The 18,736-nt window shown below is 35.7% G+C and overlaps 1 protein-coding gene across 2 annotated transcripts in view; it reads right to left on the bottom strand.

The window, feature by feature from the left end:
- pik3r3b (phosphoinositide-3-kinase, regulatory subunit 3b (gamma)) overlaps window positions 1-18,736 on the bottom strand; it is a 175,753-nt gene that overhangs the window by 134,090 nt on the left and 22,927 nt on the right. The window lies entirely within an intron of this gene.

The following is an 18,736-nucleotide window of genomic DNA, read 5'->3' as shown; positions in this document are numbered from 1 at the left end:
AAGGAGATCCATCTCTCTTACTGAAATGTTCACTAGTCCAAAGTTATAAATCTTAAAATAACTGCTTTCTATTTTAATATATCTTAAAGTATTCCATTTATACTGTACCTGTGATGGCAAAGCTGAATTTTCAGCATCACTGCTCTAGTCTTTAGTGTCACATGACCCTTCAGAAATCATTTCAATATGCTGATTTGGCTTTTTACTTCAGGATTCAAAAATCTTTTATAACATTATAATGAATGTCTTTACTGTCACTTTTGATCAGTTAAACGCATTCTTGCAAAATAAAAGTATTATTATTATTTTTTTTTTTAAACGTACTGACCCAAAACTGTTGCATGGTAGTGTAGTATATCACTAATTATGTGCCATTAAGATACAATTATTAATTTTGAAGAAAAGCCTATCCAAAAATGAAAAACCATCACACTTTATCATTTAAAATCGGTAAGACCTCTTTAGAGAACAAAATTAGATATTCATAATACTCTTACATAAAACACAATAAAATAACTCTTTATATACCAAGTTCAAGCAAGTATATTGCAAGTCTAGGTAACTGCTTACATTTACATCTTTAGCATCAGAACACTTAAAATATGGTTGTATGTATGCTTTTCTGGTAACTTTTTATCATTTTGGAGCTTGACAGCTCCAATTATGTTTTTGCTGTACGGAAAAGAGAAGCATGAAAATTCAACAAAATATAAAATTTTGTATTCCACACAAGAACAGTCATTTGAATTTGAAATGACATGTGGGTGAATAAAAGATGATTTTACTGCAGTATCCATTTAACAGGAACTCCCACAGAAGCAGTCGAAAGAGGCTTTAATATAGTTAAAAGCATTGAGTCTCCTGCTATGAACAGGCTGAAAGGTAAAATTCAAAGCGAAAAGAATGAAAGCGACAGATGCAATCCAGAAATCTTGAAAGACTAGTGCAAAGCAAAGAACCTTTGTGACTCGTGTGAAGCTGGGTAAAAGAAAGTGTACACGTGTGCAGAGAAGGAGCAAACAACTGAAGACGGAAGGAAATAACTCGAGGTTTGAGAAAGAACAGGACAGCTGAAGATCAGAGGGTGCAGGTGTCCTTGCCTGAGGGTGTAACTGCGCACTCCGCTGTGAGGGTATGTTAAGAGGAGAGCTGAACAGGTGCACGGTCCCATGTATCACTGGCACACACTGGCACAGGCCAAAGTCACAACATACTGCCCCAGTGAGGCATGACCAACAGGGAATACTGAGAGAGAAAGAGACACAACAAAGCAAGGCAAGGTATGGTAGGGCAATGAGGCAAACAGATAACAGAGATACCTTGGAGCAGAAGAATCTTTCTCTTTATACTTTGGGACAAGGATAAACTTCCATTTCTTTGTCCTTTTCTCCTTCCCAATGATCTCGAACGCACACTCGTGGATCATGCTTGGCTCTGGTAGACCTCTAATCCCTCTTCCTCCATCCCTCCCTCCCAAAGTCAGGGCAGAGGTGCAGGGCGACTGTGTTTGTGAATGTAATTAACCTTATCGGCACTGTGCAGCACTGACAAAGGCCGTATGTAAGGATAAAGGATCGGCAGCATTGTTCTCCAATGTTACTTGAGAGTTCAGCATGAATGGCACCTCAGTGGACAAGTGTGAATTCAGACACATGTATGGGTGTTTCTTCAACTTGAAGAGATACATGATAATTAATCATGTCATCGTTTATTCACCCTCATGTTATTCCAAAACTGGATGACTTTCAGTCTTCTGTAGAACATTAAAGAATTTTGTGAAATGTCTCAGTGTCCATATACAATGTAAGTTTCCAATGTCATTTGATTCTTAACATTCATCAAAATTCCTTCTTTTGTGTTATGCAGAAGAAGAAAAAAGCAAACTTTTCATTTTTTTTTATTTTTTTTTTACATATGATAATCAAATCAAAGAGTGAAATAAGCATAAACCATAAGATACTTTACTTATTTAGATTAGTTATTTAAATATATTTATTACTTCTTACACAAATTACAACTGTCTGTCAGTTCTGTCAATTATTTCAACTGCAACTAACAATTTTGAAATTTTAATTTTAAAGTTATTGTACTTTCATTTTAAAATATTTTTTGTTATAATTAAATGGTAACACTTCACAATAAGGTCTTGTTTGTTAACATTAGTTAATGTATTAACTAACATGAACTAATCATGAGCAATACATTTGTTACAGACAGTATAATCTTTGTTAATGTTAGTTAATAATAATAGTTGTTCATTGTTTATGTTAGTTTACAATGCATTAACTGATGTTAACGAATCAACTTTTGATTTTAATAATGTAAATAATGTTAAGAATAACATTGGTATTAATAAATGTTGTAGAAGTATTGTTCATTTCATGTTTACTGATGTTAACTAATGAAACTTAAAGTATGACCAATTTAATGGTTAGTACTTAATTTACATAAAATGCTAACTATGAAATAGCATTAGTAAAGCCCTTCTTGGGTGAGATATGACATTCAGGAAAAAAAATGCATAGGGCCCATAGCTGAAGAAACAGCCGTACACTATGTGTGTATGCTATGCAAAGTGCACCTTGCAAATTGGATTGAAATGGAGGCCACAACCTCTTCCCATGGGAAACATCTGTCTATCTGAATATTTTGCATGTGATCATCTGTTTGTTTGCAATCGTGTCTGTTAATGCCATTTCATTAGAGCGGGTGTCCGTGCGTGATTATGCGTGCGCCATCTTGAAGTTCCTCCGGTGTATTGAGGTAATGGAAAACTGTGCTCTTTGGCTCATTGAAGGTCTTGCCTGGATTAGGTCCTAGTGTGCTTTACTCTTTTTCCTTGAACAAATACCTCTCATCGCTTGACACTCACTCAATGCAATCTTGACAAACAGCTTGTAGCAGAGACAAACTCTTTTCACACACTATGGGGTCCAAATATCTAAAAATGTTTCTAATTCTGTACATGTATGCTACATACTTTCATTATAAGAATCTTAAATATTTCTTCTTTATTTTGCACCATAACCTCCCTTTGTTCACTTTTTTCACAAGCCTAAAACTTTTGGTTTATTTCCAGGTTTAAATGAAAAACAAATTCTAAATTTTCACTGATTGTAAAATTGTAATTGTAAAACCCATTGTAAAACTAAAGTTGCTACCAAGCAACTCAAAAAACTATTTTAGATTTGTTCTATTTTAACCATATGTATTACAGGCCTATTTCAAAGATAATCCTTTTATAGCATACAACGGGGTTAAAGGCGCACCGGGCTAAAAGGTGCATTTGACTTTATTCTCTTTTAAACCAATAGATGGCACAAAATTTCAGCTCAGCGCTTATCTTAACAACCGCTTTTGATGATGCACATGGAAATTTGGCTGATCCTTGCCGCGATCGTGGACAGCAACACAAAGTTGATTTTGCGCTAATTTGATCTAATATTTAATGTTTTTTAAAATGTTGTAGATTTATTCAGGAAATGAGAATTTTGTATCTGTATTTCGTATTTAGAATATGAGAATTCAAATTAAAGGGTTAGTTCACCCAAAAATGTTATTCTGTCATTAGTTACTCACCCTTATGTTGTTCCAAACCCGGAGAACCTTGCAAATTAAGACATTTTTTATGAAATCCGAGAGCTTTTATACAACGTCATAACTTTCAAGGCCCAGAAAGGTAAAGACATTGTTAAAATAGTCCATGTGACTACAGTGATTTAACCTTAATGTTATGAAGACACAGTCTATTTATTGAACACATTTTTTATTTTTTTATTTATCAAAGTAAACCGATAATAGTGTAAATTTTGCTAAAGTGATTGTTTTTATTTTTATTTTGCTGAAGTATTCACTTAGACATTATTAGAAACATATTATTTTAGCTAAAGTATTTATATCAATACTTTGTGCCTTTTGCTCCATGCTGGTGAACTTTTTACCCCATATGGGGCAAAAGGTCCACCTTGCCACCTCATACATTTATACGATTTTTAAACAAACAAACCACTTTTATGATTTATTTTTGCTTTTATTGTTGCTCCATCAATGTTCAAATTTTTATTTTTTTTGCAATCATACACTATGGGTGTAGTGAAAAGCACATTTTTCTTAGGGTTTGCCTTTAGCCCCACTGTACCCGACTCATACGATTGGATAAATCCATCAATAGGATGATGTCATAAGTATGAGATGAGTGCAAGTCTCTGATTAGAGTCAACTAGAGCTCAAGAACCGAAAGGAAGTATCTGATGATCATTTATAAAACAATAAGTGGGATTTATACATGCAGAATCGTGGAATTATCAAAGTGTGTCCAATTACCCTAGGAAATATGTTTCTGCAAATATACCGGTGCAATGTAAAATAAATAAACCTATATTTAGAAGGGTAAACGGTAACAAGCAAATTCATTCTACACGCTGCCTCACACAAAAAATGATCTGTTTTATATGAAAATAGTGATGCAGAAACAAGTTACACACGTAAACACACATATACACACAGCATTTCACATAATCAAATGCCTGAGGGGAAGTTGTCTCTAACCGTGTCAGTGCCCTGACGGTTAATATATGCGTCTGCATTCGAGGGATCGTCTTATTTACATACATATTAAATACGTATACAGTACTATGTTTGCATACATTGCACTTTCAGATGTGCATTTAACAGGACTAGACATCTGTCTTGGTTCAGCTTGCCTATTTTAAAAACATTTACTAGCGGGCAGTGGTGACCTATGCAAATCCAGTAATAATACACCCTATCTTTCCGATTAAAAAAAACCCGCCAATGTCTGTCTATTTGTACCTATAGTGTGGCAAATGTGACAGACCTTATTTAATGATTCTAGACTCTCCATACTAACACTGGGCCAAGCAAAACCATTACACCAAACATATTCAGTAATAGCATTGTAGATGGATATTGGAAACATGCAAAGCATAGGCCTACATATATTCAGTTTAACATAACGACGCATTTGCATGTTCACGGTTTTCCAATGTTGGTTAATGGTCACATGGCATCCAACGAGATGAGATCCAAAGAGTAAAGAGATACAATATCTAATCTTTGTTTTAATAAAAGCCTAAATTCAATCTGGTCATCATCATATAAAGCAATCGAGTCTCTTCAGAAAATTTTGGACTAAACAGCTCAATTCATAGATTTATTTTATGACCTCTTTATTAACTTTTTGAAGCATCAAAGTGGTAGTTGTCTATGGAGGGATATCAGATTTAAATCAAAAAGATCTTAATTTGTGTTCCGAAGATGAACGAAACTCTTACGGGTTTGGAACGACATGAGGGCGAGTAATTCATTAATCTAATCATAGCAATGTGGAGTTCTGCAATTCACCACTTCAGTCAATAAAGTCACGTTTATGAATGAATGAATTAGGCGTTTATATAGCGCTTTAATATGTACTACTGTACACCCAAAGCGCTTTACAATCATATCAGGGAATCTCTCCTCAACCACCACCAGTGTGCAGCATCCACTTGATGATGCGACGGCAGCCACAGTACAACGGCGCCAGTGCGTTCACCACACACCAGCTATAGGTGGAGAGGAGAGAGAGTGATAGAGCCAATTCAGTGGATGGGGATTATTAGGAGGCCATGATTGCCAAGGGCCAATGGGTGGAATGTGGCCAGGGCACCGGGGTTACACCCCTACTCTTTTACGAGAAGTGCCATGGGATTTTTAATGACCACAGAGAGTCATTAAAAAACAAAGTTTGTTTATATAGCACTTTACACAATAAATTGCTTTCAACCAAACAGCTTAAAACATGATAAAACAGTGTCAGTGTTGTTTTCCATTAGAATTATACTTCAATTACTACTATAAAGCAGCTCTCCCGTGTTTGTTTTCACTCACGGACGTCTGACCTCTACGGACTCAACAGAGAAACTAAACCGGAAAAGAATTCCACGTCAAAGAGGGCGGAGCCCCAGAGCGCACCTACTTATTTTCGCCAAGGACCAATGGCAGTTCGAAGGCGTTTACCAGCCGGAGTGAACTTTTCCAGAAAGTTATTTTTGGCAAGCTGTTTCGAAGTCCCAAAACGAACTACAAACGAACTTTGTTTTGGTCTGATTTTGTTGGTCAAACCAGTTTGAAGTATATCGGTGCCTTTATAGAGTGGAGTGGCTTGCCCTCTGCTTTCCTACCACAGCATGGCTGTCAATCAAATGCTCTGGACTCAGACCTCATAATTTATCAGAGGCACTGCTAGACAAGTGCTAAGTGATGTCAAAACTATCACAAGAAAACCCACACTTGTACACATACTCACACAGAACACGAGGAACTACCAAAATGCTTCCATTTTTCTGTCACTTTGTTTTTATATGAGAACTTTATTCGATTGTATTTACATTGGGCTTCCCACAGTCAACCAGTTGGCTCTCTCAAAAGTGATGATGGATACCCCATTCATGTTTATTGCAAGAAAAACACACTACCAAGCCAAGAACAAAGAATGCAGAAATGCGTATGCAAGCAACATGCATTAATGTATAACCTCATCAAAGCTGCAATAGACTTGCAAAAAGCGCTAATTAAATCGGCAAATGGCTAATGCTACATCTTTATGACTATCTTAATATGCTAATTAAAAAAAAAATGCAGAGACAAAGTTCCTTTTGAGCTCTAGACTTTAGCTTTACACTACACCTCCGGCTTCTTGGAAGAAGAAATACAAGCCAATTAAAACAGCCCCTGAATACTGGACAGCAGCAATTAAACAACTGTCCCAGAATGCCTCATTTTCTTCTTGCAACCCCCTCTTTCTCTCTCCTCATCACTCTCTTGATTTCTTAAAGTATCCATCTGTCATTTGACTCATTTATCTTCACCTTCCTCTTAATTGGGTTTGTGTGAGTGCATGTTTTATCTCCGAGCAGCTTCAAGGGCGATTTAAGGGGAATTTGGCTCAGAAATCACAAACTGAACTAGTACATGTATGGATACAAACAATGCTGTTCGTGCACATCCCAGAATCTCATTTAGCACACAGAGCCAAATACCAGCACAAACACACTCAAATTATACGATAACAGATCAGAACTGATAGCACAACAGACCGGTGACCTTTACAACGCAATCAGACACAATCAGACTAAAATCAAAGCTATTAAACATGACATTAACTTTTCCATTAGGAAGAAAACAGCATAGTAAAAATAATGGGCTTGATTTAGGAAACGTGAAGAACAAATTTCAGTGTAAATCATTCGTAAACATCATTAATACGTAATTGTCACATTGAATTTAATTTCATGAATGAGCTCAATGAGTCCAATGTTTGAAAACAGGTTTCCAAAGCCCTCCCTCATCAACATTGATCAATGGAACGGCAGATAGATCGACAAATAGAAAGACAGATAGATAGACAGATAAATAGAATGACAGACAGAACAAACGATAGATAGATGAAACAAACAATGGAACAAACATTAGGTACAACAACAGACAACAACAGAACAATAGATGTATGATAGACAGAATGACAGATAGATATAATAATAGATATAATGATAGACAAACGATAGATAGATAGAAAGACAGATAGATTTCCAGATAGAAAGACCAATAGATAGATAGAATGAACGATAGAACAAACATAAAACAACAGATACAATGAAAGATATAATGATAGACAAAATGACAGATAGATATAATAATAGATGGAGAAGGGACATAGATAGAATTATATATAGAAAGACAGATTGATAGATAGATGGGTCGATCTAACAGAGAGACAGACAGACAGACAGACAGAACGACCAACTGATATAACGACAGATAGATAGAACGATTGAAAGAACGACAGTGCGATCGATAGATAGAACAAAAGAACAAATGTTAGAAAGACAGATAGAATGAACAATGATAGAACAACAGACTGAACAACAATTAGATATAAATATAGCTGCAAGTAGCAACTAACGGGATTAAAGCATTTTAAGACCTTCATGCCATCTATGCTGTTAGGGTCTAGGCGACCCCTTTGTATAACACCATTTTCATGGGGCCTATGAGGAGTTCGAAAAAGTAGATTTTTCAAATAATCTCAAATATTTAAAGAATGATTTGATTGACGATAGATATACGTTTAGTTCATCTTGAGTAGAGGACTCCAATGGTATAATGCATATGAGTCTATGACATACTGTCTATAAAAAAGATGGTTCTTTAAAGGTTCTTTACACCGTATCGTCCTGAAGAACCCTTTATATGCCGAAATGGTTCTTTGTGTTGGAGTTTAGGATTCTTTATTCCCGGCTTTTTGTTTTTCAGATCTGTTACTGTCAAAGCCACCTTTTTACAGATTTTTCTGGATATCAGCTATACAAATACACACTACACAGACTGTCAACACACTCTCAACAGGTAAATTATTTCATTCTTAAAGTGTCTATAAATTATAACTTTAAAAATTGTAACCGGTTTCCTACCAATCATGTCTCTTTCTCTTTTTAGTTTAACAGAAAATGTAAGTGTAAGCAGCTTTGTTCGGATACTCATCTTCTCTTCTCCACAAAGTAAGTAACAGAGATATTTAATTTATGATCCACATGTTAATGTTTTTATTATTATTATTACTTAAAGGGGTGGTTCAGGATTTTCGACATCGGACCTCATTTTCAAGTGAGCCTGGTTGTTATTCATCAGTGGAGATAGTTTTCAAAAAAATTAATCCAGTCCTTACTTTTGGATAGTTCGCCTATGCTGGCTAGCGCGAGTCAACGGTGCATGTTAGCCTGCCATTAAAAAACAGTTTTACCCACTCCACAGTACACCAAAAGCCAATAAATTATAACGCCAGACTATCGATGTAAATGTCTGTTGAGAGAATAATGTTAGAAATCAAACTACCCTTGATGAATAACAACCAGGCTCACTTGAAAATGAGGTCCGATGTCGAAAATCCTGAACCACCCCTTTAATGCCTAAACATACCCAACAAAAAACAGCTATCCTATGACATTATATCACTTTTTCCTTTTAACGCAGTACAGGGCTCACGTACTGTTTTTGCAAATTTTGACCTTCATAAACATAATTGTTTTTACATAAACAAATGGAAGAGACACACTGTAACGCTAACTCAGTTGTGTATTTCAGATGCTCATGTACCATAACCTCATCATCGGCAGAGAGAAACTGCTCAGAATACACACATAATGAAGGACGTAATGACATCATAGAGGATTGTGAAGATATTTCACTGAAACTTGGCCTTCATTACATCTATATCATGTTCAATATCAATTGTTATTTTTTAATGTATTCAGCTAACAACTGTTGTTAGAGCACTGTCATTTTTTGATACAATTTCCCATGTCAATAAAGAATAAAAGTACCTAATTGACACATGCTGTTTTGATTTTTTTTGTTTTGTTTTTTAAATGTAAAACCCAAATAGAGGCAACTAGATATTATAAGGCCAGTCAGATAGAAGACAAAATAATAATAATAATAATAATAATAAATAATATAAAAATAATATTAATAACACTAATATTAATAATATGGAGATACTAATATACTAATATTAACGAAAATAAACTATTGTTGAAAATGTCATTTATAACACCATTAAAGGGATAGTTCACCCAAAAATGAAAATGCTGTCATCATTTACTCACCCTCATGTTGTTCCAAACCTGTATGATTTCCTTTCTTCTGCTGAACACAAAAGAAGATCTTTTAAAGAAGGTTGGTAATTAAACAGTTGCTGGTCCCCATTGACTTCCATAGTATATATTTTTTTTTTCTACTATGGAAGTCAATGGGGTCCATCAGTCGTTTGGTTACCGACTTTCTTCAAAATATCTTCTTTTGTGTTCAGCAGAAGAAAGAAAGTCATACAGGTTTGGAACAACATGAGGGTGAGTAAATGAGGACAGCATTTTCATTTTTGGGTGAGCTATCCCTTTAAGGTCCTATAACACCTTTCAAAGCATGGTTCTTTTTCATGGTTCTGCTTATGAGAATTTTTTGGCCAACAAAATGTTTTTGGTCGCTCGGATGATTTGGCCGAGTCCTTGTATGCGAGTAGCGAGCAAGACTACTACCACCTGACCAGATTTCAAATCTCTAGGCCTTGCGGTTTGGCCGGCAAGATCTGTTTTATGGCAGAAAAATAATAATACAAATCCTTACAATTACAACAAGGTTTCAGCACTTCGCGCTTGTACCCCTTGATACAGATGAACTAACAAAAAAAAAAAAAACCTTTAGAACAACAGAACAAACAATAAAAATACATAATTATAAAATGACATACAGTTAGATAGAGAGATAGCGTAAACAGACAGAAAGCTAGAGTGAACATTGTGTGCTTTGAAAGGGAAACATGAACTATTCTTTGGCAAGAACATAATGGAAGCTGAAATTTGACTGCATTATATTATACAGGCCCATTTTTATTGTTGGTGGAGAACCATGCAGGCATCCCTGCCAGGGAGCTTTACCGTTTTTAAAGGGACCTAATGCCTAAAGCAACAGAATACACCTGGGGAACAGACTGGGTTAATGGCTAAGAAACTTATCTCATGACAAAGAGGCAGATAAGCTCCTGCTCTCACGCTATTAACGTGCAAAATAAATTAAAGCCATTCCTAATAGCCTGCCTGCTTAGAGCAGATGACACCACTTCAGTAATCAGAGAACAGCAACCCACAGTAATATAGCCCACAAACATTTTTTTTTTTGTCTTTACCAGCCAGCTCCAGTTGTCACCATAAAGAGACAAAAGAAAGGGAAGCTTGTTTGCCTTGTAAAAAAAAATAAAACGGCAGATCCAAACAGGCATACACTACAGAGGTGTGAAACAAAGCAAGCTGCACTTCTCCAGCAGAGCATCATTGAAGCTAAACACACTCTAAAAGGGTCCTGATCGGTTACACTACTTAATCATGCTGCTCCGTAAATGATGCATAACTAATTCAGAAATGGCATCAGAACCCTCATCACTCTGCACAGGAGAAATGGGCAGCCAGAAAAGCCATTTTCCACTCCAGATCTCTCAATATAATATCATGCAGTCTGCTGACAATAACTTTGACCCTAACTATTATAGTAAGGGCATTTATGTCTATTGTCAGGGTTTTTTTTTTTTTTTTTTTTTTTTGGTAACACTTTAGTTTAGATTCCAATTCTCACTATTAACTGCTTGTTTGTAAGCATGCATATTACTAGGATATTGTCTGCTTAGCCACTTATTAAGCACAAATAAATGCTTTAACCTGCATGATCATATTCTACATACCTTAATCCTACCCAATACCTAAATTTAACAACTACCTTACTAACTATTGATAAACAGGAATTAGGAATTTATTGAGGTAAGAGTCACTGTGCAAAGTTAGTTAACAGTGAGAATTGTACCCTAATCTAAAGTGTGACCTTTTTTTGAGGAGTTCAAATCAAAGTATAAATCTTAATACATACCAAATAGTAAACTACACATAGTTTAGATTGAAATGAGGCCAGTTAAATGTTTCATTGACCAGATACACAAAGCATTCAAATGTAGTGTACAATTGTTATAACGTTTTAAAACAATATATTATTCTTATTGCTGTTATTATTATTACTATACATATTTTTCTCGGCACTAGTACTAGATCAAACACTATACATAATAGTAGGCTACAAGCTATTCTGTATCAAAACTGTTAAAATAAATACATAATCCTTTTTATATCTGGTCATACAGTATAATTAGGAAGTGTTCATACAGTTAATGCACATGGCATGTACTAGATGGCAAAGAAGCATGCTTTGAGATACAGTATGATTATCAATCATAAATAGCAGATACTTAATATCGGGTGATAAAGTATAAAACCTGTTGAAAATGTGTCATTTAATTCTACTAATTTTAAACTAAGTTTAAAAGTATTTCCAGTGTGGTCTCAGACGCCTAAAGACCCCTTTTTCAATTATTTAACCTCTTTTTTATATATATTTTTTATTACCTTCATTCACTGCAATAATGGATGCTTGAAGAAAACCTTGTTGAAGTTTAGATTCAGTGTGATTAATTGTCTGATGTCAGTAAGTTAGTTAAGTAAACTACTTTTTCTACTCGTCATGTTTCTGTGTGTGAGTAGTGTGTGTCTGATTGTGCGCATGCAGAATCAGCAATATTCAAAAATACCCTGTTAATGAAATATATTGATGTGCACAGTCTTCTGGAGCAATCAATGCTAATAATTGATCCAATTACTATGACGGGCGTGATTCAGTGACACAAAGTTAATATCTGTGCTACACAGTGTCCTGTGAGAGTACAGCAATACAAACTGATGTTATCGACATTTGGCTCAGTCAATTCTAAATCTGCCTCTCTTCTTACCAACAAAACAAATAATGGCACACTGTTTTGTTATGCAAGTAAAGCAAACTGTTAAGCAATTTATTACAAGCAATTCATAATTTTAAATAGTGAGAACTTATAATGTGAAATTTGTAAGTGAAGGTAAAAGGCTAGTGTGCATGCTCAGTTTGCTCACTTAGTCTCAGTTGTGTAAAAACATTTGAGACCGAACAATTCCACCTTGCAGCTAGTTTTGACTTGATTTGCACTTGAATCATTTCATTTTGTATGTTTGTTCAAAACAGGGAATTATGGGGATGCCCTTTAACTGTCCTTAGAATTAAAGTATAACACCTCTATTTAGTGATTCCTTTTGGTTAGGATTGTTCAATTAAACATGCTCAACTCTTCACTGCTGAGAAGTTTAAAGTGAATTTAGAGGACTTCAGAGACGTCGAGTTTTCTTGAAGATAGAATAGGTTATTCAACCCCTTGTTTATCTTACGACAAAACTACTTAGGCCTGGTTTCACAGACAGGGCTTAGATTAAGCCAGGATTATACCTTAGCTCAACTAGGACATTTAAAGGGATAGTTCGCCCAAAAATGAAAATTCTGTTATCATTTAGACAAGTTGTTTCAAACCTGTATGCATTTCTTTCCTCTGTTGAACACAAAATAATATATTTTGAATAATATGGGTAACTAAACAGTTTCTGGTCCCCATTGACTTCCATAGTAGGAAAAAAAAGTCAATTGGGTCCATCAACTGTTTGGTTTCCGGACATTCTTTAGAATATCTTCTTTTGTGTTCAACAGAAGAAAGAAATTCATACAGGTTTGGACCAACTTGAGGGTGAGTAAATGATAACAGAATTTTCATTTTTGGGTGAACTATCCCTTTAAGTAGCTTTTATAAATGTATAACACATTACTGATGAGCTTCTTGAGACAAAACAATGGCAGTGGCATTTTAAGATATGTCAGTGCAAACTGCTTTCAATTAAACAGCTCAAACATGCATTTTAGTCTGGGACTAGGCTTAAGCCTTTTCTGTGAAACCGAGGGGTTTACTTGCAGAGAAAGGTTGATTTAAATTAAAATTTTAATTTGGGTGAACAGTATAAGTTTCAAAAACTAGTTGGCACAACTACAAATACTTAAGCTGATAAATCTCGCTTTGTAGCTGGTTGCTTTACTGTTGTTGTCGGGTTTTTTTTTTTTCAGAAATATCAGAAATGAAAAAGTAGAGGGAATATTACATGCACTTCCAGGATAACACATCAAACACGTTTCTATTCATTCTTTTTTTTTACAATCAAGTAAAAGGCATGTTGTCTAAAACTAGATGCCGACAGCTTATCAAATGCAACTGAATTTATGGCTGCATATCACAATTGAACCAGCTATTGTTCTGCTCTATTCACCGTGTACTGTAAGTAATGTGTTGTCCTCACTGTCTGCGAGCCATTTAGCTCTGCAACATGCGTCCCGCGGGACAGCGCAAGTCAGAGGCTGTAATAAGTTCCATTGTCTTCCAGAGTTCAGCTTTAATAATTAATGGCCTGCTCAGGAAGATGGACATCACCACCTCCTCGTGCGTGTCTGGAGGGAGGGAGCATGGGACGAGTGTGATGCGTATAAGAGGATTACCTCTAATGAGATGAATATCACTAAAGAGATAGAGCTTAATTAATATTGGGCCAGAATGGGAAGTGTTTTTGAGATCCTTGAAAGACAAATAAGACAAAAACAATATATGCAAACGCACATCCACAAATCTTTTAACCCCCATTTCTGATTGGCAGGTATATAAGGTAATAAGCTAAAACAACAAAATTGAGCCTCACAAATGCCACGGCTTTACTATAACTCAGTGGAGACCATATTGAAATGAAATGGACATATTAAAGCCGATAGGACTTTTCGTCTTGATAGGCCACTGCCAGTTTATGGCACAGTCCAGCTGTCTGTAAAGGTTAATAGAGACTCTCCATGCATTCACTGCACAATTATGCATATGTGGCAGAGTTACCTGGGGGCAAGCTGTAGGCTGGTGAACTGTAGAGTTTATCAAAGCATGGAAGAAAGGGTGGAGGGATGAAGAGGTTGTTGGAGGCCAGAGGGGACGTGGAGTGAGGATGGAGAGATGTGTGGCAGGTGAGCTGCACAAGACTCACGCTACACATCTAAACACTGATGTCAGCATAAACTGGGCTCAGAGCTCTGTTGGTGGTCGGTAAGTATACAAAGCCTCTAAAGACTTACCAGCACATTAATAAAAAGCTATCCTTTTACGGTCTCATTTCTTAAGATTACATGAGCAGCTGTTTCAACAAAGGGTTAGAACTTAGTCCCCACAAAATCTTACACTTTTTCTGTGCTATACAACCGTTCCAAAGTTTGGAATGAGTTTGAAAGTCTCTTACGGTTACATTCATTTGATCAAAAATACAGTACAAATAGTAATCCTGTGAAATATTCTTACAATAACTTCTCTATTTTAATATATTTTAAAATGTAATTTATTCCTTTGATGGCAAAGCTGAATTTTCAGCAGCCATTACTACAGTCTTCAGTGTCACATGATCCTTCGGAAATCATTTGATATGCTCAATATGCTGATTTGGTGCTCAGGAGAAATTCCTTATTATCAATGTTGAAAACAATGCTTAATATTTCTTTAAAAAAAAAAAAAAAAATCTGGATTCTTTGATGAATAGAAAGTTTGAAAGAAAAGCATTTATTTGACATATAAATCCTTTGTAACATTATAAATGTCTTCACTGTAACTTTTGAACAATTGAATGTATCATGTAAAAATGAGATAATTTCTTTCAAAAGAAAAATGACTGACCTCAAATTTTTGAATGGTAGTGCATGTAATGGCCAAGTCTCTGTAGGCTACTCTTTTATATATATATATAAACCTTATTAATCAATTATTTATTTAAATCTAACTGGATGATGACACATGGAAAGGAGCACCGGAGACAGAATAAAAAGAATACCGTTTCTGCTCAACAAGAAATGAGAAGCATTTTGATTCAAAATTAAACTTTAAATAAATGTAATATAATAAAATGAGAGTAAATGAGAAATCTTAGAATCGTTCATGCTCCAAGCCAAATACACATTGAATAAATGATGGCCATTCAGAATCCACAAAGCTTTCTTCAGGATTCCAAGGGCACATACTCTATGCAACTAAAGACGGTAGACAGATGCAGTTTAATCACACTACTAAGAGAACAGCTGTTCTGGTAATACAACAAAACGAATTGTGCTTGTAATCAATAGTGTCCTTGGATGTGATAATATGAATGCGTTACACTGAATCCAGAAATGTGAAAGAGGAGTATAAATAATGTTAGCAGAAATAAGAGGATTGATTGAACAGCCCCTGTGAGATTAAATGAAGGTTGAGATTAAACGTGCGTGCCAAAGGTATATTGAGTATATGAGGGATTGTGTATGCTTGCGTGATACATGAGTGCATGTATCAGTAGGTGAGGCGTAATCCACAGGCAAGAGCTTAATTTGAAACTAAATCTACAGCAAATGTGTGGCTGAATTCAAGAATATAAACCTCAAAGTCTTTATGAAAAAGGAAATAAAATCAATAATTTTGATTGAAAAAGAAAGCAAGAAGCTAATATGTGTGCAACAGTTCCATCTGTGTATCTTCAGAAGTATCCAACCTGATACGCAGAAGCCAGGTTTCTTTATTTCTATTAATAGAACTTTTTCCTATATCCATTAACAAAGAAACCGTACAAAGTATATATCTTGGAAGATCCAGGAGCTTCAAAGCACAAAAAGGCATGACTTCCTGCTGGGAGTGTGATGGAAGCGAAAGAGAGAGCTAAAGCATGACAGGAGCATAACATATTCTGCAGAAAACTTACCTAACAGGCCCGAGGATAGCCTTCGTCTAATAGGCGAGTTTTCCAGACACTTTGAGAACAACAATCACCTGTCATCTATGAAGATGTGAGAGACTTTTTTCTTTCTGTGGCACACATGTCCTCGTTCAGAGTGAGTACAAATGGATTGAATGGATGACAGTGACAGGAAATGTAACAGTTTAGTTAAGTGTTGCACTTTTTTTTTCCTCCGAAGAGCGTTGGGAGGGCTGGGAATGTGGGGGTGAAAAATAGGGTAACTGCCAGACAACGGGGGAATGATACAGAGTTTCTTTAGCACTGTTCTTTTCTTCAGCAGGTAGACTATAATTGCCAATTAAAATAACAAACCGCAGTGCAAGTCTTGCTGTGAAAATGTGCTCACTGAACTAAGTAGGAGCCACGTAAGGGACAACTCACTTATGGCAGCTATCTCCTGCAGCAGTGTGTAAGACAATTTCCCGCAGGTCATTGCATAGACTATAGTGTACTGACGTAAATATATTAGGGATTCATTTCTTCGCAGCACCAATTATTTTGTAGGCAAGAATGGAATAGTGTTTGAGAATAGTGTGGAGAAGTACTGTGTTTAAATCAGAAATGGGAAAATGGGAACAAATTGCCTTTGAATGTGGAAAACGTTCTTTTTCAGTGCTGACAACCAGTTAATAATGTAATATTCTCTTTCTGATACTTATTTCTTCATTTAGAATTCTTTTATAATTAACTTGACATCATCTCATGTTGCCTGAATCCTTTCATTGCCAGCAGGCTCTTTTGAGAGGAAGAGCTCACCTCTCCTGTGCTGACTTAAGTGACTGAGCCATGGGATTCAGTTTTCACCTATATGATGATCATTAATGGGGTTCAAAACAATGAACCTGTGATGAGTAATATATGAAAAAAAGGACATTTTTATATAATAAGTTCTTTTGTGTTCCACTTAGGTGTGAGACAAAATTAGGGTTTGTTTGTTTTTTAAGTCCATGCCTGCTTCTGTAACTATTTTCATGATGAGAAAAATTATTTGTTAAATATTTCTTCAAAAGTGTCAACGGAGTCAAAAATAAGAGAATAATTCAGAATTCAGAGAATTTCTGATGTTGTAAACAACTAAATGTTCCACTAAACCCCAAAATATCTATTTTCAGTTAGAGAATTGAGGGGACTTTGTGAAACTCAAAAAAACTTCTTTGTGGCATTTCTCCATGCCCCCACTGAGTATTAGTGTGAATACAGTCTAAACTTTAATTAAGCTTAAATTTAGATTTAGTTACTTTTTTATACACGACAGCAAAATCTGCTTCTATTTGAACAATAAAGGAGAAAACCATTCCTCCTGTGAGTCTGCTCTCTTTTTAACTAAAACACTAATCATTCCCCATGCCAGCGGCTAAACACGCTGTCTCCCACACTTCCCCCATACCAGATCTCTACCATTTAACCCCGCCTCATCATGCCCCATTTCTACCAAAGAGAGAAAGAAAGAGAAACCTTCACACCATCCCACAGAGGACTGAGGAAAGGCTTGGCACTGCATGCCGTTTGATCTTTATCCGTGGTGCTGCAGATCTATTTTGGGATGCGCCTACTGTAAGCTAAAGTGAGGATTTCCTGTACTTCAAATGCTTCAGCAAAGAGAGAAGGAGTGGGGAAATATGGAGAAAATGAAAGAAAGAAAGAAAGAAAGAAAGAAAGAAAGAAAGAAAGAAAGAAAGAAAGAAAGAAAGAAAGAAAGAAAGAAAGAAAGAAAGAAAGAAAGAAATTCATGTATTTCATATATGGAGGTGCCTGTCCAATAAAAATAACTGTAATTTGCCCCCCAAACAGCCCACTACTTCGTACCAGCACCCGTTTATGTTAAATGGTTAGTTCACCCAAAAAAGAAAATGATCCCATAATTTACTCACCCTCAAGCCATCCTGGGTGTATCTGACTTTTCTTTCAGCCAAACATAATCAAAGTTACATAAAAAATATCATGGCTCTTCCAAGCTTAATAATGGGAGTGAATGTTTTTTTGTTGTTTTTTTAGGCCAAAAAAGTGCATCCATCCATCATAAAAGTAATCTATACGGCTCCAGTGGGTTAATAAAGTCCTTCTGACACACACGTCAGCGTCATACGCTGGAATTCGACTCTCTCGTGAATACGAGGATGGCTATAACCAGGAGATAGTTTTGGGCTTCAAAAAATGTTTAAAAAAAATGGTACAATTCACTCCCATTATAAAGCTTGGAAGAGTCAGGATATTTTTAAATCTAACTCAGGTTGTGTTTGGCTGAAAGAAGAAAGTCATATACATCTAGGTAAATATGGGATGATTTACATTTTTTGGGTGAATTAACCCTTTAAATGTTGTTATTAAAGGTGCATTAAGCAACTTTTCATGTTAAAAATACCCGTTTTTCTAACCCATACATGCTTAAACAATTGCCTGATGGGCTGAATGAGCCCTTCTATGATCACTGCGATTGCCTCTATAATCCT

Source organism: Rutilus rutilus (assembly GCF_951802725.1).
Source record: "Rutilus rutilus genome assembly, chromosome: 12".
Lineage (NCBI taxonomy): Eukaryota > Metazoa > Chordata > Actinopteri > Cypriniformes > Leuciscidae > Rutilus > Rutilus rutilus.
Note: the sequence above shows the minus strand (reverse complement) of the source record. Positions and strands in the feature narration are given on the sequence as shown.